The 25,744-nt window shown below is 41.6% G+C and overlaps 1 long non-coding RNA gene across 3 annotated transcripts in view; it reads left to right on the forward strand.

Annotated features, from left to right (window-relative positions):
* LOC142055731 (uncharacterized) overlaps positions 1-25,744 on the forward strand; it is a 98,151-nt gene that overhangs the window by 14,584 nt on the left and 57,823 nt on the right. Inside the window, exons 2-4 of one of the 3 annotated variants that reach the window (XR_012660014.1) lie at positions 10,258-10,354; positions 18,901-18,986; positions 21,758-21,994. This is a non-coding gene — a long non-coding RNA (uncharacterized LOC142055731). Of the gene's footprint in view, positions 1-10,257; positions 10,355-18,900; positions 18,987-19,942; positions 20,177-21,757; positions 21,995-25,744 lie in introns of those variants that run through there. The other 2 variants (XR_012660016.1, XR_012660015.1) reach the window with 2 other exon arrangements.

Raw genomic sequence — 25,744 nt, forward strand, 5'->3', positions numbered from 1 at the left:
CAATAACATGTACTCAGCTGAGGAAGGTCAACTGTGAAATGAATTTATAAGAGAGATTGACAGGTCACAAAATCTCCGATTTGATTCTAACAGGACTGATTTACTTAGACTGTGTGTATGGCATGTGTTTATAGAGCGTATAATATGTGTAGTAAGGGTATGGATATAATACTGCTCTACAAAAGTGGGAAATTTCTATATTCCAGCCAGATAGAACAGTCCTGTACTATCTGTGAGGTCAGACTCAATAATCTTGGTCATTCCTCATGGCCTTAAATTTTATGAGTAAGAGCAGAGTGGCCTACAAAACCTACTAACAGCTTAGCTAGGCAGACTTGTTTTTCTTTGCAAACATTTAGATGAAGCAGTAATGGTTGCTGTTGAAAAAATAAATTAATAAAAGACCTCTTGAAGCTCCTTTGTAAAAAGAAGGGATAATAATAATTCTGAACTACCCAAGGGTGTTTTGTGGCTTATTTAGTGCTTTCACTGCACGTTCAAGATTCTCCTATGAAAGGCACTGCTATACGCAAGTGCTGAGTATTGCTATTATTAATAAAGAACCGTAATGGTTCTAAATTTAGAGTTATAGTTCAATATAGAGTTTAAGCTCTTTGCCTGGGTTACAGCCATGAGGGTCTGCAAGTAAGCAGTCCCTGTCAATTACCAACAATGACATATGTAGGGTAGTGCCTGCTTGTGTCTCATTATTTTGATTTGAAGACACCGTAGCAGGAACATTCAGAATGCTAAAACCCCAGCAGAAGATGAACGTGCTGATAACAACAGCATAAAGCTGTCAAAGACAGAAAACCTTGAGCATGTCTCCAAGCAGGGCTTTTGCCAAACCACAAGCTGAATGTGCCCTTTGAATGCTGTAACATATATTGTACTCTTCATCTTAAACATACATGTGCTAGCAAAAAAACCCCACCACCTTTTAAAAATTTTAAAAGTAATGCTTTCTGTTGTGTTTTTGTATGCTGTTTGTTTAGAATAGCCATTATTTGAAAAATGTAAAAGTTAGCTTGCTTATGTCAGCATTTAAGACTGTCTAGAAACGTAGGGGCAGCATTAGGAATATTCATAGTTTGTAATGGACTATTAAGTATTTATTAGGCCACACATGATCATTGCTTGTTTGGTCTTAACTCCAGAGTACGCAGCCACTGGTACTGATTTGGGGCATGAAATTCCCTTAGGGTGGAGAGAGGTGAGAAGGCCCTTGAGAACCACAGGCAGCAGGCAGGCAGTGGCATCACAGTGATCAAGATGGAACAAGAGCAGCAGGAAGGGGACACAGGCTCCATGACCGTGACCATCGTATGGTGACCCCACTGCTCTCCTTGGTGAGAAGAAGGATGTGTTCAGGGCAAGTCTGCCTGGTAGGTGTTATTCTGTACAGCAATTCCTGCCCTGCAGGGGCAAGAGTCAGAGGACCTCCCGTTTAGCACAAGCAGAGGGATGTCTCAGGATCTCCTCCAGTTGTATTTTCTGCAGATTTACTCTGGACTAGCTCATATGGATTTGGAGGGCTAATCAGAGAAATCTTGAAAATGTGGTTTGTGCTGATGGGGTGTCACCAGTGTTCCTCCGCCAAGTACTTTCAAGTCAATCTAATTTAAGGGAGAATTAAGATGACCCTTCCATGTGTTTATGAGGAATATTTTGTTTGACGGGGGCTAACGTACACCAGATGTAAAACATACTGCAAGTACAGCTTCTCCTGGCAAAACAGTCAATGAGTCCATGTTTAGCGGTTAAATTCTTTTTATGTTGCATCAAGCTCTTGTGTAAGAGAAGATACCTGCCCTTCCATCCTCTAATTTATTAAAGAAAAAGAAAAGAAAAAAAGTATTTGAATAGCACAGATACCCTTCCTTAGTAAAGGTTAGACATGCTGTTAACTCACTAATGTCCTCAAAAATAAGTACACGTATTTGACAACCACTACTTTTTCCCCATAAAAGAAGCATTTGTGCTTTTATTTTTGGAATTCATGGTTCGATTTATTAAATAAAATATAAATAGGCACTAGTGTAGCATACACTCACAGCAAGAGCAAAACACTGTTGCAAAAATGCTCTACCACACAGCAGCCTGCTGTTACCATTTCTTTACTCTGCAGGCTCATGCTGCTGAAAAGAACTTGAGTCAAGCCTAACTCTTTGCAATCAGAAAATAAGATGGTTGAATTATTTAGCGTAAGAGAGACCAGAGTGAAAGGAATGCAAAAGGCCAGCAAGTAAGATCAATTACAGTGTTGAGGATTGTCAAGAGTTTCTAGCCTCCAGAGACATTTGTAAATCCTGCATCCACAAAAGTGATATACTCTTTACCCAGGTCAGGCTGCCAAATGAAATATATATTTATATGTCTTCCATTCCAGGCTAAGCTTCATGTCAAAAGTGTCATCAGGAAATATGAGCAAACATATGGTGATAGTACCCATTAGCTTTGTGGTTACATTAAGTTTTCTTCTTAAGTTTTCCCTCTCTAGGTATGCCCACTTGTATACCTCATTTTCAGGCACATGTGACTGGCTGTGCTGAGGTACGTGGCTGAACTCATCTTCAGTCTGAAGACACTGTTTTTTTGATAAAAGACTTTTTCAAGCCAGGCAACTCTCATTTTCTGGGTGCTTCCTGCACCTGGTGATTTCTTCACACTCAGACATCACAAACACAAGCCTTTGCAAGGGCTCTTGCCTGCAGGGTGGCAGATGGCAGGACGTTTCAGGAGGGAATTTGAGGGTATTAATGGAATTAAATATATATTGGTAGTGGGTTTGCATGGCAAGGTTTTGATAGTGGGTGGGCTACAGGGGTGCCTTCTTGAGAAGCTCTTAGAAGCTTCCCCCGTGTCCAACAGAGCCAGTGCCAGCTGTCTCCAAGATGGACCTGCTGCTGGCCAAGTCTGAGCCCATCAGCGCCGGTGGTAACACCTCTGGGTAACATATTTGACAAGGGGAAAAAGCTGCTGTACAACAGCAAATGCAGCTGGAGAGAGGAGTGAGAATATGCGAGAAACAACTCTGCAGACACCAAGGTCAGTGAAGGAGGGGGAGGAGTTGGTTTGGGTGCCAGAGCAGAGATTCCCTTGCAGCCCCTGGTGAAGACCATGGCGAGGCAGGCTGTGCCCCTGCAGCCCAGGGAGGTCCATGGTGGAGTAGATATCCACCTGCAGCATGCAGAGGACCCCACACTGGAGCAGGTGGATACATCTGAAGGAGGCTGTGACCCCATGGGAAGACAACGCTGGAGCAGGTTTGCTGGCAGGACTTGTGACCCCATGGAAGGAACCCATGCTGGAGCAGTCTGTTCCTGAAGGACTGCACCCCATGGAAGGGACCCACAGTGGAGCAGTTCATGTAGGACTATCTCCTGTGGGAGGGACCCCATGCTGGAGCGGGGGAAGAGTGTGAGAAGAAAGGAGCAGCAGAGAGAACATGTGATGAACTGACCACAGCCCTCATTCCCTGTCTCCCTGTGCTGCTCAGGTGGGAGGAGGTAGAGAATTCATGACTGAAGTTGAGCCTAGGAGGAAGGGAGAGGTGGGGGCAGGTATTTTAAGATTTGTTTTTTATTTCTCATTACCCTAGTCTGATTTGATTGGTAATAAATTAAATTAACTTCCCCAAGTCGAGTCTGTTTCACCTGTGATGGTAACAGCTGAATGATCTCTCCCTGTCCTTATCTTGACACACGAGCCTTTCGTTATATTTTCTCTTCCCTGTCCAGCTGAGGAGGGGCAGTGATGGAGCAGCTTTGGTGGGCACCTGGCATCCAGCCAGGGTCAAACCGCCACAATATTACGTTAAAATGAAAGTCTGTAAAGGGGAGAATTTTTTTTTTTGGTGTGGGGCCAGGCCAGAGACAGAAAAAACCAGTCCTGCCAAGAGGTGGACTGCCCTGTTCCTTAAGGAAACTAAGCTTGTGGATTGCTGCAGATCTTGACTCGTCTCTTGAAAGCCTTGTCTCTCTCCCTATTTTCTCAGGCTATAATTTGATTAACTCTCTAGCCTGCATTTTTTCTCGTAGGATGAAGAAGGTAAACACCTTTGAAATTGCTATAAAACCTCTGCTGTCTATGCAGAGCAAATAAGCTTTGGCTGTTTGATGACCCTCCAGAGGTCAACTGCAGCAGTCCTAAAGCAATCAAGAGTGCCTTTGCATGTAATAACAGTGAAGTAGCCTTCATCTTCCACTTTCATACCTTTATTATGCACATGCACGACCTACATCCTGAGGGTCATTGAGTTGCAAAATTCCCTAAAAATAGGAAATGCCAAAAAGGAAGCAGAGAGAACTGTAAATTAGAGAAAAAACCAAATTCTTAGCTGATGGAATACTATTGCCCTGGAGGGAAAGTCTTCTCTGGCCTCTGCCACAAAACTCCTGGCTGTTCCTTGTCCACTGACTTTCTCACATAGTCATTGTCTGGAAAAGTCTCATCTTTTAGTACTTGACTGAATACATCTAAGTCCAATGCTCAAAATAGCTGAGCACTCAACAGCTGCCACTGAAGGTATAAAAAGCCATGCTTAAGATATGAATATAAACTCTGGAAAAAATATAAGGCTGTAAATATGGGATTTATCCAACCAGGTATTGATGTTTGCACCTTGGGGTTTTTTTGAAGGTGAGAATCAGGTACTTGTAGGACATGATTTATCTTATCATTAAAGCAGGTGTTTCAACTGGGTTTCAAGAATTGCTTCATAAAACTGCCTTATCCTCTTCATTATTTTATAGAGAAGGTAGGTAGCCAGCTCAGGAATGGACATCTACTCTGAGGGCATTGAAGCATAGATAAGCCCCAGCCCCTTGGGTGGTAAACAATACTGCAGCATGCAAGGCCTGGGGCATCACACTGAACAATGAAGCCAAATGTGCTCCTTTAGTTCTGTTTATTTTATTCGCTAAATGATGTGGGACAGCCTATAAAGAATATGATGTCATTATTAATGGTATCATACTGAATTTGCACAAAGTGGTGTTGTCTGTAAAACCCTTAATTTACCATTTGTTAACTTTTAAATCCATGACTTTGCAACCTTACTGATTCTTCAGAAGAAATACCTGTGTATTCTTGGGTTTCTAGAAGTGAGACTGAAACACAGGAAATTTTCTTATGAGAGTTTTTCTGTTGACAGAACTGGAGCCTTCTATTGCACAGGTCTTTGTCATTTCAGCAGCAGACAGCAGTATCAGGTTGTCATCACACCAGCAGTAAAGCATGGTGATAAGTACCCTTTCCAAGGTAGTTTATAGCCCAGGGATGATACCAGGGGAGTGGTGAGGTTTAGGAAGTTGTAGCAGTGCTCTGCATTTTGAAGAGGAAGGTCCTTTGGTGGTTAGAGATCTTTCTGGACTACATCTATCATGGTATTTTTCTCAGTCCTCTGAAGTCAGTCCTCTTTCTCAGCTAATCTCAGTCTTACCAGCTTCTCCTGGATCTTTAGCCATTACTTGTCGTAACCTAGTTCTTCCATTGTTTCCTCCTTGTCCCCCATTTTTGCATCTTGTGGCAGTCTTCTCCTTGTTGCCTTTGGGCCAGAGCTGGGAGTGTTTGAGACTGCCATAGGCTGTGTCCTGAGTTTTTGTTCTTAAATTCACTAAGGTTTTATGAGAAAATCAAGGCACTCTGCTGTCTTTGCATATGCCTTGCAGCTTGTAATGCTACCATGGAAGCAGTCTTTGCCCCCTTCCGTCGAGCTGCCTCTGTCTGCGTGGTCTCTGTAAGGATGGGCATCTGGTATAGCAGCCAAAATCTCTAAGAAAGCATAATATGTTTGGGGGTTTATGTCTTAAATTTGTTTAAATGTCAAGCTATTCAAATCAGCTAAGAAACAGAGTCAGTCCACCCTGCCACTGGCTTTCCTGAGCAAGCTAATATGCTGCAGCACTGTGGGAGGAAGGCCAATGCTGCGAAGAGAAGTGCTCACAGTCCAGTTTCAAAATAAGTTGCAAGGAGCCTCAGATTGTGCTAGACCACCCCACAGGAGTAATTCCTGAAAGCTTTGCTTTAAATGTTTCTTGTCTGTGCTACAAAAAGCAGCTGCCAAACCATTGGCAGCCTTAGTGTTGAATGGTGAACTTAAACTGGGAAGGGGCAGATCATTTAACAGTGACACCACATAATTTGTTGTTAGTGAAGTCCATATTTATCCTATTAATAAAGAGTTTGACATTAACATTTTGTGTAAACGAGGATAATTTATTAAGTGGAAAAAAAAGAAACCAAGGAAAACAGATTGCTCTAGAGAGCAAAGAAATATATCACTGCAAACATACATAATGAATGCAATTTATAAAGCACTTTTAATTAAAAGTTTCTAAGTTGAATTATTTCATTTGGTTGCAAAACAAGAACATGTTTTAGTAAGCAAAACTTCTCAGTTGATCTTTAGACCTTTTTTAAGAGAAAATAACTATTATGTTTATATGTGTCTGTTTGTCATTAAGGAATTGTTTATTTATGATTTACCAAAGTGGTGTAAGCACAGCATCTGGGGGCTGTGCTTTTGTTCATCAGTGTTTCCCCTGAATTAATTTCCAGCTACCTAGGCCTTTTAACAGTGATAATTATTTTTCTTCATAGGCCTGATGAATAATACCAGTACTTCCGTCTTGCTTTTTATAACAGACTTGAATAACTATCCCCTGGTTTGGCAGCATGAATGCTTACTGTCCCACTCTTCAAACACATGCTACACATTATAATATGTTTAAGTTTACACATGGAAAAAATGCATCTGCTACGATGAGGTGCCTGGTGTCTTCAGATGGTTGTTTGCTTTGAGCATATTAATGAAGAAGGTTGTCTCACCTCTCTCCCACAAAACTCTGGTTTTGCATAAGAGCTTGTTGCAGAGACTGAAGCAAAACTGCTTTCCCAGCTTTTGAAAGCATTGAGCAATTGGAAAGGAAGCTAGGTATGAATGGTAAAGACAAGTGTTTTCTACTTTATGGTCCTCACTGCTATCAACAACACGTATCCACCTGAGATGGTGCCATGGACAGCTCTGGGAATGATCCATCCCCTTCTCCTTAATTTTAAGGTTCAGCTTCAACAACTCAGAACAGTCTGGTGCTTGAAATAGGGGTTGGATATCCAGTCAGGAAATCGACTTGATATTGCTTTGAGATATTAAGCTTTAATGGAAGGTAAAAAAATTTTGTACTTAAGCAGAGGTTGACCTACTTATTTGGCTTTTTTTAACGTACATTTGCTGTGTAGCCTCCTGCTGTGGTTCTTCCCAATGAGTAAACCAGACTTTTCAGTTGATTTTATTTGGGTAAAGATGGTATACTATATATATTTAGTATGCCTGGGAAATGGTAGGTGAGACATAGAACTTGTGACACGTCTAACTCACTAATATTCTCTCCTCCTGCTTCCAGGCAGATTTAGATATTGGTTTGTCCCCTGATCAGCTTAACTTTTGGAGTAAGATCCATGAGATTTAGTTTTGAACCAGGGAAAAACATCTGTCTCTCCAGGTTTAATGGAACATAACGTGCTTGCCTATTGCAGCACCACAGTGAGATTTGCCCAGGTGACTCATCTTCAAAGGCTGAAGAGCAGAGGGACCGAGTCTGTCCTTGGAGTGTCATTCTGTACTTCCACAGAAGCCAAGTTCACTTGTGACAACTTTTAGTGAATGAGCAGAAGTTATCCTTAAATAACCTTCAAAATTTACTAATAAATTAAGTCATTATAAAAATAAAGGCCTTGCATCTGTGTCAGGAAAAAAAGCATGCTAGCCCTTGCTAATGCCTGCAAATAGCTCTTCTGTTGATGTATACTAGAAGTTGTATTTGGGCACAAGAAAGTGAAGGGAGCTATATAAACCAGAAAAAGAAGAGGGCTCTTGAGAACCTTTTCACTGAAGTTTGGGAGTGAGAAAATTAATTTTCTAACCTTCAAATTAGAAGCACTGTGCAGATTCTGAGAGTTCACTGTTCAGCTTTCATGAAATGCTGAAGTTTGCAGCTTCTTTCTGAGACATTAAAGTCAGTATTTCTCCCAAATTGTTTTTTATTTTTAGTTTCAGTTAAAAATGATAAGGTTTATTTTCCCTCTGTTTTAGGACCTTAATCTTTCTCACAGACATAAACAGGTTTCAATTTTCCAGTTGGTCCTCCTCCTGGTTACCACCAGCTCTGCTTGAGTAATCTCACATCTTGAAAAACTGGCTTAAGTATAATATAATTTCATTTGGTATTCCAAGAGTTTCTTTCCTTTTTCCTCCATGTAAGTTTTAAGAGTCAGGGAGCATTTTATGCTTAGTGATTTCCCTCCTACATCATCATTTTGAACTGTCAAGTGTGCAAAGAAAGAGCTAGGAAGCTGTCTTGGTCCTTTTCATAGTGCTGATAATCAACGTGCTGCCCTTTGCGAGGCCGTCATGTTCAAGTACAGGATCCAACACCTTCTGAAGAAAACTGCCAGCACTTATCTTTGAATTGCTTTTTCTCTGCTCCAGACAAATGGTGACATTGCTTTTCTGGCTTTTGTAAGGAGACCACAGTGTTGGCTACACTGATGTGAGGAGCAAGCAAAGCATGGGTGTACTCAGACTTTCTTACTGCAAAGACTGTTTATGCACATTAGAAAACCTCTCGCAGGCCATTGCACTAAAGTTTCAGAGTGCTTTGATTTTCAGATGACAACATATGATGTGATATGGGGAGAGCCTTTGGGCTTACTTGACCCTAGTCCTTATGTGTCAAGGATGTGTGTCTTGGTGTGTTTATGTCTCATCCTGCTCCCCACCATGTTGCCCTGCCATTCATTCCAGGCGCTGACTACTGTTTAGATCATCAGTCCAAAATAGCAGGGACATATCCTGGTACCAAAAGGCTATTATAGGAGTTGGAAATATTATCATTAGTGCATGGACAGCATGATTTTGCTGTTTTTCCCATAGGGAGATCAGATATTTTTCTCTCCTGCTTTTCTTTATTTCATAAATCTCTGGAGTTAGGCAGCTACCAGGAGGTGGTGCTGATGTACTCCTCTTGTTCAGGAGCTGTATGACGCTTCTGAGCTCACTGGAGTGAAAGACAGTTTGATTTTGGCAGGCACGCACAAGCCAACAGTGTTGAGTTACATTTTTACATCAGTTAAATTTCATGTCACCGAAGCTACCTGCAAATATTGTGCTGCTATATTGACTCTGCTGTGAGGGGGAGCTGAACTTTGGTCTGTCTTCTGCTTCTAAAACACATTGCAGTTTTTCAGGTACCAGGTTCCTCATCTGTAGGTTGGCAGTCCTGTTATCTAGAAACACCCTAAGAAAAGCATCAGAGATTAAGCAACCAGTGTTCAGGCAATAACAATACTAACTGCAAGTATGAGTTGCTCATTTTGTAAATGCAAATGGTTGGGAGAGAGCTTCAGAGTGATGTACGTCAGTTTGAATTGCATTGCATAGGAAAGATGGTGGTATTTTCTCTGTACCTCCCTGTGTTGGCATGTTCTCACGGGACCTGGAAGCTCTGTGGAGCCCATTTCACCTGGTGAAGATGGCAGTGTTTCAAGCTGATGTAATCAGGACCAGCGTGATCTTTTACTTACCTTCAATAGTCCAAATATGTCCCTGTTACAGACTTGCCCTGGAAGAGTTAAAGCCCATTTTCTTCATGGCCATCTCACAGCTCCTTGGCCCTTGCCAGGCTGCTGCACCAGACCCAGCTAGTCTGTCGCAGACCCTTAGTTTGCTGCTGTGGCTTCAGACAATATCTGCCTCACCTCAGTCTTCTGGGTAATGCTCAGGCTTTGAAGCTCCTCTCATTCATGTTCTGCACAGTCAGCATGGCCCAGAGCACCAGGCTCCTACCCCTGCGGTTTCCACAATCTCCTGCTTGCCCTCCTACCCTGAACATCTTTCCTGCTTCTTGGCTGCTGCTTTCCTCATCTCTGCCCTTTTCTTTCTTTGATAACTAATATACATGTATCAAATCCCCCAACACCTTTAGAGCTTATTCTGCAGAAACCTGGCCCACAACCTACAGTCACACTGGCAGGTGCAAGCTGAGGAGAACTGATATTGAAGAGCCAGTGATTGCCTGGTGTATCAGCTCTTCAGGTTCTCCTTAGATAATCTTTGAGTAGATGCAGCTTGAATTTCTCAGTGTACAGTTAAATCATTGTTGTTTCTTCCTGTGACTTTCCTCTGTCTGTTGTTTAATGTCTGACATACAACAATTCTTCATCTAAGTATGTTTTCTTGTGTATCTTTTCCTATAGGCAGAACTCATCTTCTGGCTGAAGGTTTGCTCCAGAGTCATGCTCTAAACCTTGTTGTCTGTCTTCAAAATGGCGTAATCTGTAACAAATGTACCATGTAAGTAAGTTAAAAATACATTGATCTTTATTTCTGCTCTGTCTGTGAATGCTTGATAGGCAAAGAAATATTCAGGAAGCCAGTGTCATAAAATTCTTGTGAGCACGAAAACTAAACCCCTACTGTTAAGCCACTATGAGTATAAAAGACTTGACCCCATAAGGACAGATAAACCTGTGTATCACATAAATTCCCTCTCTGGACACTAATGCTCAGACTCAGTGCTTCCAAGTACTTCAGAATTTCACATACATATTTTTTTCTTTCACATAAGGGTCTGTCTCTACATGACATCATGGCATTTCTTCCTTCCCTCTGTTACATGTCTATACCACAGTTAACCGTAAATTCAGTCTTGTAACTAAGTATAACTTGCAGAAGAATACATACTCTTCCAGGAAGTTTATGGCATTTTCCGAGGTTTAGTTCTCTTTCAAATGGCCTCATTTAAAATACTAGACTATAAGGCAGTCTTGAGCAGTGAAACTCATAAGCTTTCATATTTCTGCAGGGATGGAAAGGAGCTGATGCTCTGATTGGTTTCCTGCACAAGTCTCTGGAGAGATAAATACAGCAAGGGAAATAGCAAAAACCTTGCTGTACAATAATCTCTTTCAGTAAAGTCTGGTCTATAAGAAGGATTAAAGAACTGTGACCAAGATCAAGTAAAATGTGAGCATCGGATTGCTAGATAGGAGAGGGGCAAGATCGCTACGACTGGTATTCTGCTGAAGTCTAGAAGAATTCACAATAGTCTCTGGGCTTCTGTTGCAATGACCAAACAAATGCCTTTGTGTTTGTTTTGTTGTTTTTTTTTTAACCCCTTATAATTAGCTTAACCTGGTGGTCACCCCTTTGCTCCTCCTCTAGCCCCCTTTCTCCAGTAACATTAAAGCTTTTTTTCATAAAGACAGTTTTCAATGGGATTTGGTTGAATAAGTGCAAATAGTTTAATTCCTTTTGGGTCTGACTCACTGATGAACTCAAATATCTCCAAATAGTTACGTCAGGAAATATCTCCATTAAAAACAGACTTAGCTTCTCTTGTCACAGACCATGTTTTCCAATTCATCTTCCCAAGTTGACTCTGACCCTACCATGTAAGATTGCTACAAGTTACTTGCTTGTATGTCAGCATCACCCTAAAAAGAAGTGTTGCCAAACATCTTTCTCATTAAGAGATGGCAATGCTTTCTATCCTTGCCTTCTTGCTGGATTATGTTTGTGACAGTCCTATTTGAAAAGTATAAATCTCAAATTGCTTAGGGTCAGGCTTTATCTTAGAGTATGACAGAAGCACAAAACAGGATCTCTCTGGAAATAGTAGTTTATGCCATGGTTTACTTTCTGCTGAGAGACCAGAATAAATTAGTTTAATTTACATCAGGAGACTATTTACTTTAGATGTTAGGAAAAGCTTTCTCTCTAGGGTAAATGCAGCATGCACAGTTATAGAGCGTCTTGGGTTAAGTTCATGCAAGAAAATTGGATATGTGGGGGTCTGCACACAGGGGACCATGTCTTGGTGCAAGGAGGGGTAGGGTAGATGAGAAGTTTTCAGCCTGGTGACTTGCCCAAAAGCTCATTCCTGAGGGTGCTAGGGTGACTTATTCTGGTGCAGCAGCGGTCTGCTCTGGGCCACAGTCTTCCTCAGCTTGCCCTTGCCATGTGGGCCCAGGGCTGCTGTAGGGGCACAAAGAACATGCCGAGTACGTGCAACTCATCCTGTGCTCTGATAAACTGGGCTTCCTGCGCCCATGGCCTCGGTCCCCAGACACCAGGGGAGGTGCAGCGGGATGCCAAACTCCCCTGTCCTCAGAGGAGGAAGTCAAACTACTCACTGAGGGCTGTCCTATGTGACCCCTCAAGCACCTTCTGGTTCTGCATTTCAATGATTCCATTACACAGTAAGCCAGGAAAAAATAAAACACCATAAATACATCACCTATGACCCTGGAAATGGTAGTTTTGCAGAACTGCTTTCCTGTGTTTTTCATTCAAGGCATATTGTGCCGTTCATTACGGTATGTCAGTGTGACAGTAGCATTATTCTCTTATTTACAGTTCTTCCTTTCTCTTCAGCAGTGAAAATGAAAAGGAAATCAATGCCATTAAAGAGAATAATGACAAACTCACCTCCTGCAAGGTCTGTGCTCATGTATTTTTTTTTTTCTGAATTCTCATCTCTGAATGTACTTGTACAGATCTGATGGAAGAATGGAGGAAAACTCCAGGAAAGCACCACTGCAAAAGAGAGAAATACTGTGGTAGGCCACTGCATTTGCAGAAAGTTGAGAACAATCTGGTGTCCCGAATCCTGCTCCGCCTCCCTGGCCTTTACAAAAATCTGCAGTATGATTAGAAATGTCAGGGAAGAAGCTCAAGAAAGATCGAATTAAATGACACAGGAGACAAGGGGAGCTAGTACAATTCTGTACCAATCAAACAACACTCAAACTTCAGTAACATCATCGTGTCTTTCAGTCAATCTGTGCATCACACTGTGAAGCCTCAGATCAAAGAGCTGTTAAAAATCCACTGAGGAAGTTCTCCATCAGGCAAGAGCTTGTGGTCTTTCATAATTTATTAAGTCAGAGCAGCACCTAACACTGAACTGTGCCAGCAGGGCAGTATTTTATTGCCCTTTCTGTGCAATTCTGAACTAAAACCCTTTTATGAATTTCCAGATTGTGAGCAGAGCGAACAAGGAAAGGCACAACGTTTGGAAACCACTTGGGCTTTCAGAAGTGAGAAGGCTGCAGCATGACTCTATATTCTCTGCAAGACCCTTGTTCCTCTGTGCTGTGTTGTTCAGGGAACTATATTAGACTGCTCAGTTCTTCCCAAGCATGAATTTTACTGAGGAACGAAGTACAGGGATAGAGGGTAGCGTGTATATCCAGCACAGTGGCTTTGCTCTGATGGGTGGGGCAGCCATACAGCATTTTGAGTTGCTGACTATAAAGGATGAAACAAATCCCATTTGCATACTACTCTCAGGGAAGATTTTTCATTAATGAGGTTCACCCTCTTTGTACGGTACCAGTAAGTACCTCTGGAAAAACCCTGCTGGGCTGAGAGGAAGCAATTTAGGTGGGCTCAGAAATGGTTCAGTAAGATGAAAATTTTCAGTGGATAATTACCAGGCCAATATTTCATAGGTCTGACTGCTTGCTAATTAACATACCTTGACTAGATCTGCCTGCAGCCAGAGTAGAGGCCATTAAGGAGTGAGCTACCAAATTATCTAGTAAATACTGCGAGGTAACTTCATCCAAGGACAGGCTGCTTATGTGTGATGTGGCTTGTGGGTACTATATTTTGGCTGGATGAAAGGAAATCTAAACTAATCTGAAAGGGAGAAAGGTGCAGAAGGCAGCTTTGAGTATGATTGGGGAGCTGAATGCTGATCAAAGGGGAGGAGAACATCATCAGAGCAGACAGTGATGGTGTGGGCTGTAGTCTGAGGTTAAACATGGAGAAGAACACCTAGAGCAAATGATGGTACTGGCACAGGAGCATAAAGAGATAGGTTTTGGCATGATTCATAACTGTTACAGTAACAAAGCTGCACAACAGGGTCCTGGCCAGCTGCATGGACTTGTGGAGTCAGGATGTCTGAGGTCCCCAAAGGAAAGAAGAGCATGTAAAGTGCTGTTGTATGCAAAGTGTATGTGTGTGAGACAGAGAAAGAGAAAAAGGGCTTAGTTAATTTCTCTTGCTGAGAAGGAAAATTGCTGTCGGCCTCCCCATTGAAAGAACAGAGTCTGCAATTGTCAGTGCAATAATTTCATTACAGCATGTTCGGGTACCTGGTGGTGATGCTCCTGATGTACAGAGGTTGCACACCTTGCAAGGGAATTTGTTGAGACTTCCCTAGTAAGCACTGCATCCTGTATCCTCAGCACATTTCATACATCATGGCTGGTTTCCCCTGGGACAAAATATTTCTGTTTCAGCTGCATTACCCAAGAAATACACCTGCTCCTTTATGTAATCAGCACCATCTCTACAGAAGAGTAAATAGCTACACATTTACCTGACATGCTTGTAAAATGGCAAGTAACGACTGAGAATTAGCTTTGCAAAACCCTCCATAAGTGTTATAAATAAATAAAATAAGTAAAAGACACAGCTTTGCACAGTTTTCTCCATTCATTTGCATTTGTTCTGCTTCTAAGTAGCAGAGTCCTACATTATCTGTACACATGTGGAAGTGCATATGTTTTTACATGCTTTTAACCATTTGTCCTAAACTCCCATAGAACCACTCTGTGTTGGGTATGTATGCACATATTCATAAATGTAAGGGGACATTGTATGTATGTATGACTGTGTGGCATGTAAGGTTGTCAAAAGAGGAGGAGAGAAAATAGATTCACTGCCACTTTACTGTTGCTTTTGAAACATTTTCATTGCTACCTTCAAAATGCTGCCAGTTCGTCAATTTGATGGAAGACTTTGCTGAGGAACAAGATGGGTCTCACCAGCAGCTTGGTGGTGCCTTGTCTGTATGAGAGGGAATGTCTCCTGGATCACAGTATCTGAGCTCAGCAGTCACTGGCAGCTGGAGGAAAAAGTATATCTCTGCTGTCTTCATAGCCTTGCAAATTTCTTTCTTGCATGCAAATGTGCGATCATACCATACACTTTTTTCCCCAACTACCTCAAATGGTCTCCATGTGGGCAGAAGAGACATGTGCATGAGGACCTTAGCTGTAATTTCCCTGGAAACAAGCTGTTACGTTTTCATCTCACGTAATAACACATTCATATTACAGAGAAAGTATATATATACTGCATGTGATTTTATATGTACAGTATATATACACATATGATCTTTTAGATACATGCACACAGACTCACATTTGTGTGCCTACCTGCATTGTTTTCTAAAGACTGGACACACATAATTTTAAAATCAAAAACTATAAATGATTTCTATTTAAATACTACAAATTTATTTCTGTTCTATAGTATATAACATTGATATGGATGATTCCATAGGACTTTAGGTGTATTTGTGTTGTGATACCTTCTGAAAATATGCTTGCCTTACATAAGTCATGATCACGTTTTTTGTACCTGTGTATAACATAAATCTGTAATGAGGGAGTATATATATACGTTTATACTCTTAGACTAACACCACCAGACATCAGGCTAAGTTGTTTTCAGCAGTTGGATGCTAGTGTGAAAGCTAAGGCACCGCATGTGCTCTTTATGCAACCCAGCTACTATAGGAGAGACAGCTGATGTTTAAAACTGTAAAAAGATGCTTCAGCAGCTGCGCTATCAGCCAGCAAGAGTGGCATTCCCTTGCTGCTCCCTTCAGCCACAGAAGACCATAATTCAATAGCATGTGAATCCTTTGCTGCCTGAAGCAGCCAGGCAGCAGGCCCAGAGGTGCTTTCAAATCAGGGTTGTTACAGTTCTTCCTAAGCCACAGGAGACGCCGGTGCTCTTCTGCTTCACGAAGACAAGCAAAACTGCAGCAACACAAAATTGTGGGAGGAACAGCTCAGGAAGAAGCTCTGCACAGCAGAGAAACAGGGACAAAAATCCTACCTGTTACATTACCATATAGTAACACAAGTAATATTACAGTCATGGAGACTCTCACCCTTTCTTTATCCTAGTGGGGTTACTGGCCATCCTCACACATGGTCCTGCCTCAGCCCTTCCAGGAAGAAAGGGGGTTAATACCCTTTTCTGCCATCTCTGCCCTCAGACATGTGTTTATCTGTGTCTTGTCTGGGGATAGCACTGGTCACTCAGCTCCCCTGTGGCTGAGGAGGGGTGGGAACCTCTTGGTACAAGAAGTCCTGGAGGAGAACCTCACCTTCTTAGCGGGGCAGGAGGGAGCATCCCTGGTGAGGCAGCATCGCAGAAACTCCTTTCCACCTCTAGGCTGCTTTTTGGAAAGAAGCAATCTCATTTAAGGGTTATCCTGCTGTAGCTGCTCATATCCAAGTGTTGCAGCACCTTTCAGACTGGAGAGTCACAGGCACCTGTTTCCTACCTGCATCTGGTGTTCTTCAAGGGAAATTAATAAAACTTTTCTTGCCATCGCCAGGGATCTCTAAGCAAGGTGCCTCTCCGAGTGCTGTGACTACATGTTCAGATAGGCATGTTCAGAATTAATTTGCCTCCCCTGTTTCCTACCAGTTGAATTCCAGTTGCTAATGAAACGAGCTTTCCTGCCAGCTAGACTGAACCTTCAGTTTGTGCTCTGTTTACTTAAAGAAGAGGTTAAAATGGTCATCTAATAGAAAATACTGTGCTTTCCTTTGTCTTCTATGGCAAGTCGTTATTTAGGGCTGAATTCAGAAAAGCAGGAGCTCTTGCTACCCTGTTGGAAAGTTAGAAGTAGTATTAGACTGCTTGTGTCTTGAAAGTTGTATGTGCTCCTAAATGATCTGCCTGGATATGTATGTTATCGATGCCACTGGAAAGTGGTTGAAAACCACTGCTTTTGTTTGGCCGCATTACATTTTGTATGTATGCAAAAGATTGCAGGGTGCAGAGCAGTGTGGAGTCAGAGCCACTCTGCTTTCTTTTTCAAAGTCTTTTCTGAGCTTGAACTGTAAGCTATGATGCTTTAGCACTTGCATAAAATCTTCAAAGAGTATGGTCTTGTGAGTCACATCTGGGTTTCAGCATGATTTAAAATCTCTCCTGTACCAACTGGTTGAATAACTGGTACCATCCATTAGCTGAACTTAAGTATGGGATGATCAATAAAACATGAAATCCTGTAAGTACCTTGCACTCAGAGCATGTAAGGACATAGCAGAGGAAGCGCCTCTGATAAAAGACTGTGTTCTTATGATGAGAGTTTTCCAATACCTTCATTTCCTGATTCCTTCATTCTCCTCCTAAGAGCTGGTGACTGCTGGATACAGGGCTCTTAAGTCTTTATGGTTGTTTCTTCTTTGGTTTTGGTTGTAACTTCTTGCAGTGCACTGAGATAGTCACATTCTGGTCTCCCCACCCACAGCACTGTTATGAAAGAGAGAGGGGGCTGGGCGACCCATCCACCAGCACAACACAAAGCAGCCTGGAGGGTCTCTTTCTGCAGTGCTCAAGGGTTCAGCCACACTGCTGTTAGACAAATAACAATAAATCAGGCCCAAAGAGAAACATATTTTCTAGGTTCTCTCATGGTCTCCCCCATGCTCATTGAACACTGGCAGAAAAAACTATTCTTTCCTGGTTTTCTAGGGAGGTTTTGTTGGGTATGACAGCATTGTAACGGCTTTTTGTAGATAATAGGATTAGATGCTCAATAAGCTTTGTATTGCTGCAATGTGCTCCAATCCTTTACTTTACAGGGAGGTTTTAAGGATGCACTTCAACTCATTTACTCCACTGGGTGGTCATAGACTTAAGAATACAAAAAGAATTTCTGAATGTTGATTCTTTGCTCTGTTAGATATTGCCTGAGTAGATATTGCTTGTTTCTCCTCCTCTGTGATAGGATTTCTTTGTTACTTTAGCATTTGGAGTATGTACTGTTTTGAGTTTGGACTTGCAGGACTCTTCAACAGAAAAAACAAAATACCTGGTGGCTCTTTTGCCTGATTAAAGAGTCACCATGAATATAGTTCTAATCCTTCAGTTAAAAATGTGAAATGAAACTATTCACGAGTCTGAATTTTCACTAGTATGCAGGTATATTTTATAAGCTGGTCCAAAAACCCTTCTGAAGATCTCTGGTTGGATACTGACTTTGTAGACCGTTTCTCAGACTCACGAAGGTGCACGCGTACACTAACATCTTGCTCTGATATTTTGTGGCTTTTTTGAATAGACAACAAACAACCTTTTGTTGTATTGGAACAGAGCTCTGCTGTGCCGTATCCTGCCCTTCAGCTCTTCTGACCTCACCTTGGCAGTATGAGAGCTTGGCAGCTGCCCTGCAGCAGGAGGGAAATGTCAGATCCAGAAGGGCTCCCTGCTCCTCCCCACTCTCCATTAGCTGTGGGTACTGCCTGCTGTGTTACAACAGCATTGAGAGGTACCTGGTGATAAAATTGCTGGCTATTCTGGACTGTAGAGCTAAAAATAAGGCAGGCACAGTTTTCTTCAGCTCTCAACAGACCACACAACCTCTACCACCAGATGTTGGCCGCAGATATTTCCAGCCCCTCTGAATTGGAGAATGAGTTTTCAAAGACTTGTCTGAATGTTGCTAGCTCTGCTCCAGATGAGGAAGAGTTTTTGGGCAAGCCTTCAGTTTACTCGGAAGGGCCCAACAAGCTATTGCAATGTCTTATCTTCAAAAGACACACCCACCCACACTTCCAGCTTCTAGTGGAATGCAAAAACTTCCTCTATTTTCCAGGGGAAAGGAAAGCAAATCTGTCTTTTTTTTTTTTTTTTTTGGTCTTAAACAAACCAACTGCTGTGACATAAACCTAAAAACTGAAGGTGGCTTTGAAAAAGCATTATTTCACCATTTTCATTTTGTTTGGGGTAATGCACAGGCCCATCAGTAAACAATTGCCCTCTGATTTCAATTTCTATTTTATACAACTGCACAGGTTTTATGAAAGTCACACAGAGATACGTGTACAACAAGATGTCTCCATGGCAGAAAATATGAAGAATCAGAAAGATTAATGTAATGGTAAAGTATGCCAAAAATAACAGTTCTGTGAATGAATGTTTAACAGATGAGTTGCTTATTCTATGGTAGTTGACTGTATATATGCATAAATCACTTAGTTCAGCCTGACTTCTGCATTGATGGGACATAATTGATCTTTAAAAGTTTTATGAAAGAATCACAGACTGTGAAATTAAAGGAGGTTCTGTTGTTTAACTTTGCATTTCCATCAACTGCCATGAGTATCACAACAGAAGAATACCTGTTTTCTTCTGAGAAAGAACACTTTATAGAGAGTATTAAATCTGTAATTATATTAATTTATTACTGCAAAATAGTACCATGATATTTTTCACATTGTATCTGGAATTTCTGGAATAAAAGCCCACAACATTGTTATAAAATGATTCACTTTCAGAAGGAACGATGGTAATAATTCATCAGCATCATACCTGAGTTGCAAGGCTTTTCTTTCGGAACAGCATCAGACAACCCAGGCATTGGAGACATCTGTGTCATGTGCCTATGGTGTTAGTTAGGAAATTGGGTCTGGTCAGGTTGGGATAAATGGAAAAACATTTTGCTTGTTCCCATCGTTTGGGAGCAAAAGGACAAGGGAAGAGGAACGGGTAGAAACACACCAGTCTTCCACTGGCCAATATGGGTGTGATAATTTTGCACAAATACACTCCAGAAGTGAATACCTTTCCTCTGGGAGCTAGGAATGAACAATGACCTCCTGAACCAAGCATGCATCCCACAGTATGCCTGCCAGTACAACAGCACCTTGCTATTAACTGTATCGTTGTGACAAAATGAAGGCATTAGTTATTGCTGTACTAGGCACCATGATTAAGGTGCTGGCAATAGCCTGCTGCTATCTGCGTAGTTTTAATGAATGCACTGGTTTCCTCACCTCCTTTAGCATCTTATTTTTGAAATAATTACTCAACAACTTAATTTTCTTTGTTTCCTAGGCTTTTTGTAGGAGGAACTGTAATGAGTAGTCCCTGCACACCCACCCCTTTATTCCTCCAGCCGTTTATTTTTGAATATGTGTCACATACTTCTACACATTTTTCCAAGTTGGTTAATGCTTTGAAACTGGAAAAAGAGGCAGAGAGCTGTGAACCAGCCTGGCAATGGCTGTGTATTATGTACTTTAACATGTATCAGGGCTGAACAGAAATGGAAAGGGGGATGGAAATTATTCCCAAGGCCCATGTACTTTCATGGACATGAAAAATAAATTGCTTAACCATTTAGAAGAGCCTCATGTGTTGCAGTGACTTGCCTCAGACCCCAGTTGCAGATGAAGGAGTCCCTCCTGTGGTTTGAACCTGCTGGGTTTGCAAAGGCTGTGCACTAAGGCCTCCAATGACTCTTATCCTCTTCTGTGATACTCCCTAATCCCTCTGGGCCTTTCTTGTGGCCAATGTCCTGGTGACCTGCTGGTTTATCCTTAGCCCTCCATTAGGGATTGGAAAGTCAGGGTTGAGAATTCTAAGGAAGATTTGCTGTGCAGCTGAAAGGGAGCAACCTGGGGCCAAACGTCCTGCAAATGGTTCTTGAAGGCACTGCATACAATTACTACAAATTATTGACACAGAATGGGAAAAATCTACACTTAATGCATCAAATAAAACAGGACAAAAATAGCCATCTCCTTTCCTTACACTTTCTCTCTTATTCCTGTCACAATCTAATTCGTAGTTCCCACCATGGGCAATAGTACGGCAGAAGGACTATTTAACCTAGGCAGGGATTTGTGTATGCAAACACTACAGTGTGTGATGCAGTGTGATGTGTTGTAATGCTTAGTTCTGTCTGTGGTTAAACCTTTATGCTGTCAGATTGTATTTCCCTACTTTGCATGGTAATTGCCTTCTAATGCTGTTAGGTGGCTGCAATACCCAGTCAGAGAGTTCTGTGATTCGGGACAATTGCTATGCTGTTCTCTGTTGCAAGAAAGTAATTTTAATTTGGTAGGCTTTCTGCAAAGGCTTATTCTGTGCAGTGTTCTAACTGGGCATATAACAAGCATGCCCTCCACCTTGTTCAACCTTGGTTGGTTGAAAGAAGAATTAGAGGGTTTTCCATAGATCTCCAGAGAAAGTCACAACAGACCTCGTCCTGAAATTCATACAACAGGTACAGTTGTCAGCAAGAGAGTTCAAAGAAACCTAAAGTGTCACTGTATTGGAACTGGTAACTCAGCTATGGAAAAAAAGAAGATTACTTTGTAAATAGATGGGATGAATTGTACTGAAGGCAGGAACACATGCTATAGAGGTACTGGCAGATTAGTAGGTATAATTATCATAATTCTGTGGGAATCAGTTGGGTAATAACAGTGTCTTTCAGGAGAGTGCAGAAGATCATTCCTAAGCCATTGACAGGGGTCCAAGTAGCCTGTACAGAATTGTCCAAAAAGGAACAAAACGGATCAGATCAAAGAGAAGTTTCAGTAAAATTACACTCAATTAAGTGCACAGTCATGTGTAAGACATTTGTCTGAAAATCTTCCTTCCTCCCTTGATTAAATCAGGTGATTGTATAAACTGTGGACTAGCTGTTTGGAATAAATCACCACAGTGCGTTTCAGCATTCCCTCCTATAACCAGGAGAAAAATAAGTAGTTTGTAATTTTATAACATCAGGCCACTAAGGACAGGAGAATGACCAAAATAGGTGACAAGGCTCAGGTAGCATACCTTGCTCTTAGGTCTGTGATGCTTGCAGCTAGCTTCCTAATAAGAGCAAAGAGTAACACACTGATGTTGCTGTTTCAGAATGATTTCTCAACACAGACAGGTGGCGTTTAAGGAAGCAAATGGGAGGATTGACTTGGCAGAGAACGGCAGAGTAAGAAGACAGATCACAAGTGTCCTGTTGCATAGGGATGGAGAATGGGGCAGGCATGTCCAATTACTGGCCAGTATTGTGGCTATAGAAATGCCTTCTCACCAGGCACATGCTCCACGCAATGATCATGTACACACTTCATTTGCTCAAGGGGGTGCTTTAGCATGGTGAAGGCTGTTTTATTTCGTACATGCATCTTCCTTCAGTTGCTGGGGTTGGCACATTTTGTTGTTTGCTGTGGCTGAGACTCAGATAAAATATTATAGGCTTTGATAGACTGCCTCGGTTGTTTTTTTCTTTTTGTGATAATACCTATTGCATTTTGCAGTACTCTATAAAAAATGAAGGCTGCTTGGTGGTAGTATGAACTAGTCGGAAAAGAAACATTGCATAGACAGAAAATAGATATAGTTTATGAATTTGAAAATGTTGGCTCAAATCTCTGCATGAAAAGTTCCCTTTTGATTTTTGTCAGAATCACAGTCACATCAAATAGATTTTAAGTTCCACCTCAGGTAAATTATTCACCTCATGGTCTTTGCCAAAACTTTTAAACAGGGTTAGAAAAAGCAGAATTTATCAGCTGCCAGAGGAGGCTCAGTAAATCCCAAAGGGGCTGGTGCTTCTTTGAATGCAATGCCTTTTCAGCCTCTGTTTTCCAGGCTCTGCTTTTTACTTTCTAATTTGGCAATTTCCTCTACACAGTTCTGTTTTTGCTCCACTGAGCCTGCACCATGGGAAAGAACTGGCTTTGCTTTCTGCGTGGGTAGGCTAAAGTTTCCTTGGAAAGCGTGGCTGGGAGGTACTGACATCACTGCAGCCTTCGGTCACAGCATCCCTGCAAAGTGCATATTGCTGTTCTCACTTTACAGATGGGGAAATGAAAGCAGGGGAGTGAAAGGATTTGCCTAAGGCCACGTAATGAATCAGTTGCTTGTGTCAGATTAGTTACAGCCCAGGACTTCCCTGCTGCCAACCCTGCACTCGCTCCAGCAGACCGCACTGTTTCCAGTGCCACAAGGAGACACAGGATCGTTTTACCCTACTAGTTTAGAGGACATGCAGGTGGCTTTGCACATACTCAAGATCAAAAATAACCCTACTGCCAATTGTTTTAAGAGACTTTGGTCTCTTAACGCAAAGTGGCAGCTCTGGAGCAAATGGTTTTTGCTTGCATGGTTCTTGGCACTGTCAACTTTATGTTATTGCAGAGTGGTTTTAATAGCTTAATAATTTTTTTCTGATAATATAATATGGGTTGACAAAAATGTGCTAGAGTAAGCCATGGAATTCTGGTTTTCTTTCCATATTCTTTATCCAGACACAAAAAGTAGAACTATATGCATCTTGACACAGAACCCAAAAGCTAGGGTGAAAGTAGACCTGCCCATGACATAATATGAGATAGTTAATTGTATCATGTAACTTCACTGAATAGGACTGAGAAAGAGCAGAACAATCATCCTAAAAATGCTTCCTCTTGGACATGTGCCCACTCAGAATCATAGAATAGTTTGGGTTGGAAGGGACCTTTAAAGGTCATCTAGTCCCACCCCCCTGCAGTGAGCAGGGACTTCTTGGTCTTTGGTGGGTTGACAAAGAGCAGTAAATAACACAGCCAGCAGTGAGTGTTTGGAGCACTGCGCTCCCAAGCTCTTCTGTCTCCACCAGGACAGCTGTGTGTTTGCTGTAGCAGCTGGGGAGGGTTGCAGGAAAAGGCACTTGAACATGGGAGCACGGCTGTGCTTAGACAAAAACAACAGAAAATGTGAGATGTGCACGTTTTGACAAGAAAACCAATAGCTAGAGTGTGAGCAGAGCTCCCTATGACATGCACTGGAACATGTATCTAAATAGAACACATTTCAGGAATAAGGGGGTAGCAGGGAGAAGCCACAGAGGCAGCAGAGAATTTCTGAAAGGCAGCGACGCATGGCAAGCAGAGGAATGAAAGGATTTGCTCCTGCCAGGTGCTGTGCACCCTTAATGCCCACTGAGTTCAGGGGAAAAAGGAAAAATCCTGCAGTCATGTCTATGTCAAGTATGAAGTGTCTTAAGTGCTGCTGAAATTTCCTTCTTATAGTTACTGCCATTTCACTGCAAGTAGCCTGATGTGAGCTGATCCACCGCACAGTTTTTTCATCTGATCTTTGCAATGCTAAATTGTTATATCTTTCTGATCATGTGTTCTGACAAAGCTCATCCAGGAGTGTACAGCAAAAAAGGTGACTTTTGCTGCTGTCATTTTTATTGCCTCAGTGAGTAAAATGAGAGAGAATTTTCCATCCCTGAAACCCTGTTTCTAGCTGGCCCACATAGTAATGTCAGCTTTATAACATTTTGCTCCCTAAGAACGGCATTATTAAATTAGTCAACAGCTTGAATAGGATTCTCTACATAGTGAGGATGCTCTGATAAAAGACCTTTCTTTAAAAGTGCTCGTCTTCAGGTCTATACAAATATTTATTATTGTTTGTACACATGAAAAACACAATTACTCAGACTGCATGATAATTTTGTGTCCAGAATATAAAAGACGAAGTGTTCACCTATGTCCATAGAGTGAAATCAGCTTCCCTTCAGGCTCTTCCTCACCTCCATTTCAGTCAGTGGGATGTGAGCAGGTACAGTGGGATCAAGCACTACAATAGCCAGGGGAGTGGCACTGCCACATGCAGAAATTTCATTTACATTGTTCCCAGCCAGAAAGGCATATGTTCCTCTGTGCCTGCAGACGACTGGTCACCCTGAAATTGCCTTGCTACATGTGGCTTTTTTCATAGCAGTGAGACAACTCAGAGCTCTGCATGAAAAACAGCACTCCATCACACCTGTATGGGCTTGTGACACTATCAGGGTGTTTTTTGTCAGTCAAGCAGTCAGTGCATTGCATGGAGGCAACGATACGTCATTTCTGGCAGATACAATCTTGCTCTGCAGTCCTGTTTTATGCAGAAACAAAAAAAAGTCTTCATTTTCATTACCGCACTATGAAGCACCTGTAAAAAGCACAAACCATCCAAACAGATGAAAACTCCATGTGCACAGTGTTTAAAAAGTGACCATTGCAGATGTTTCCTTTTGCAGGGCAGTGTATGATTAGCTGCACAATACTGTAAGTTATTTATTCAAAAGGATATTAAAGGGCTGTTTCTTCTAGTCTCCCTTGATGTGCACAGGCTTCTGATTTTTCATAGCTGGACTGCAGCATATTGTTGGCTGCCACTGCTCTGACACAGTGCAAGTTGTTAATCACAGCCACTTCCATGGGACGGGTTCTCTGTAATCTGGAGACATGACTTCTTCAGCAGAAGGTCTGCTGCCATTAAATATATGAGTTCAGCTGACATGTACCCTTTTGATTAAATTGTCTTCTGCTGCATAAACCTGAAGCGCATCATACATGACTGCAAGTATATAGAGATATGTAAATATTAACAAAAGATTAATATGTATATGCAGCTACGAAATGCAGTGTTTGGAAGTAATGTAATTATTATGCTGTTATGGTAAAAGTCATGCAACTTTAGAACTTAACTGTAAAAATTAATTATGACTTTAATATTACATCAGTTAATTATCTTTCCTGTTATATACTATTAACTCTGTATTACATATGAGACTTTTTAATGAAATGGTGCTAATCTGTTTTGGACCAATTCAGTTTATACATGAGGCACTATTTTAGCACAATACTTGCTTCAGATAGCAGTATTTATTCTTTGGTAGGAATTTCTAGGGATCCCTCTGTATGGTTTTTATGCTTTTTTGAAAAATGAAGTTTCTTCACAATTCCTGTTTTGTTTTTTTTTTTTTTCTTTTTAGAAGGCCAAAATCAGAATTTGGGCATAGGCAGCCTTCTAGCCCCAAAGCGAACATGGCTTTCTAAAACATGATGCTATGAGTGAAGCCCA

The sequence above is a fragment of the Phalacrocorax aristotelis genome, chromosome 3, assembly GCF_949628215.1.
Source record: "Phalacrocorax aristotelis chromosome 3, bGulAri2.1, whole genome shotgun sequence".
Classification (NCBI taxonomy): domain Eukaryota; kingdom Metazoa; phylum Chordata; class Aves; order Suliformes; family Phalacrocoracidae; genus Phalacrocorax; species Phalacrocorax aristotelis.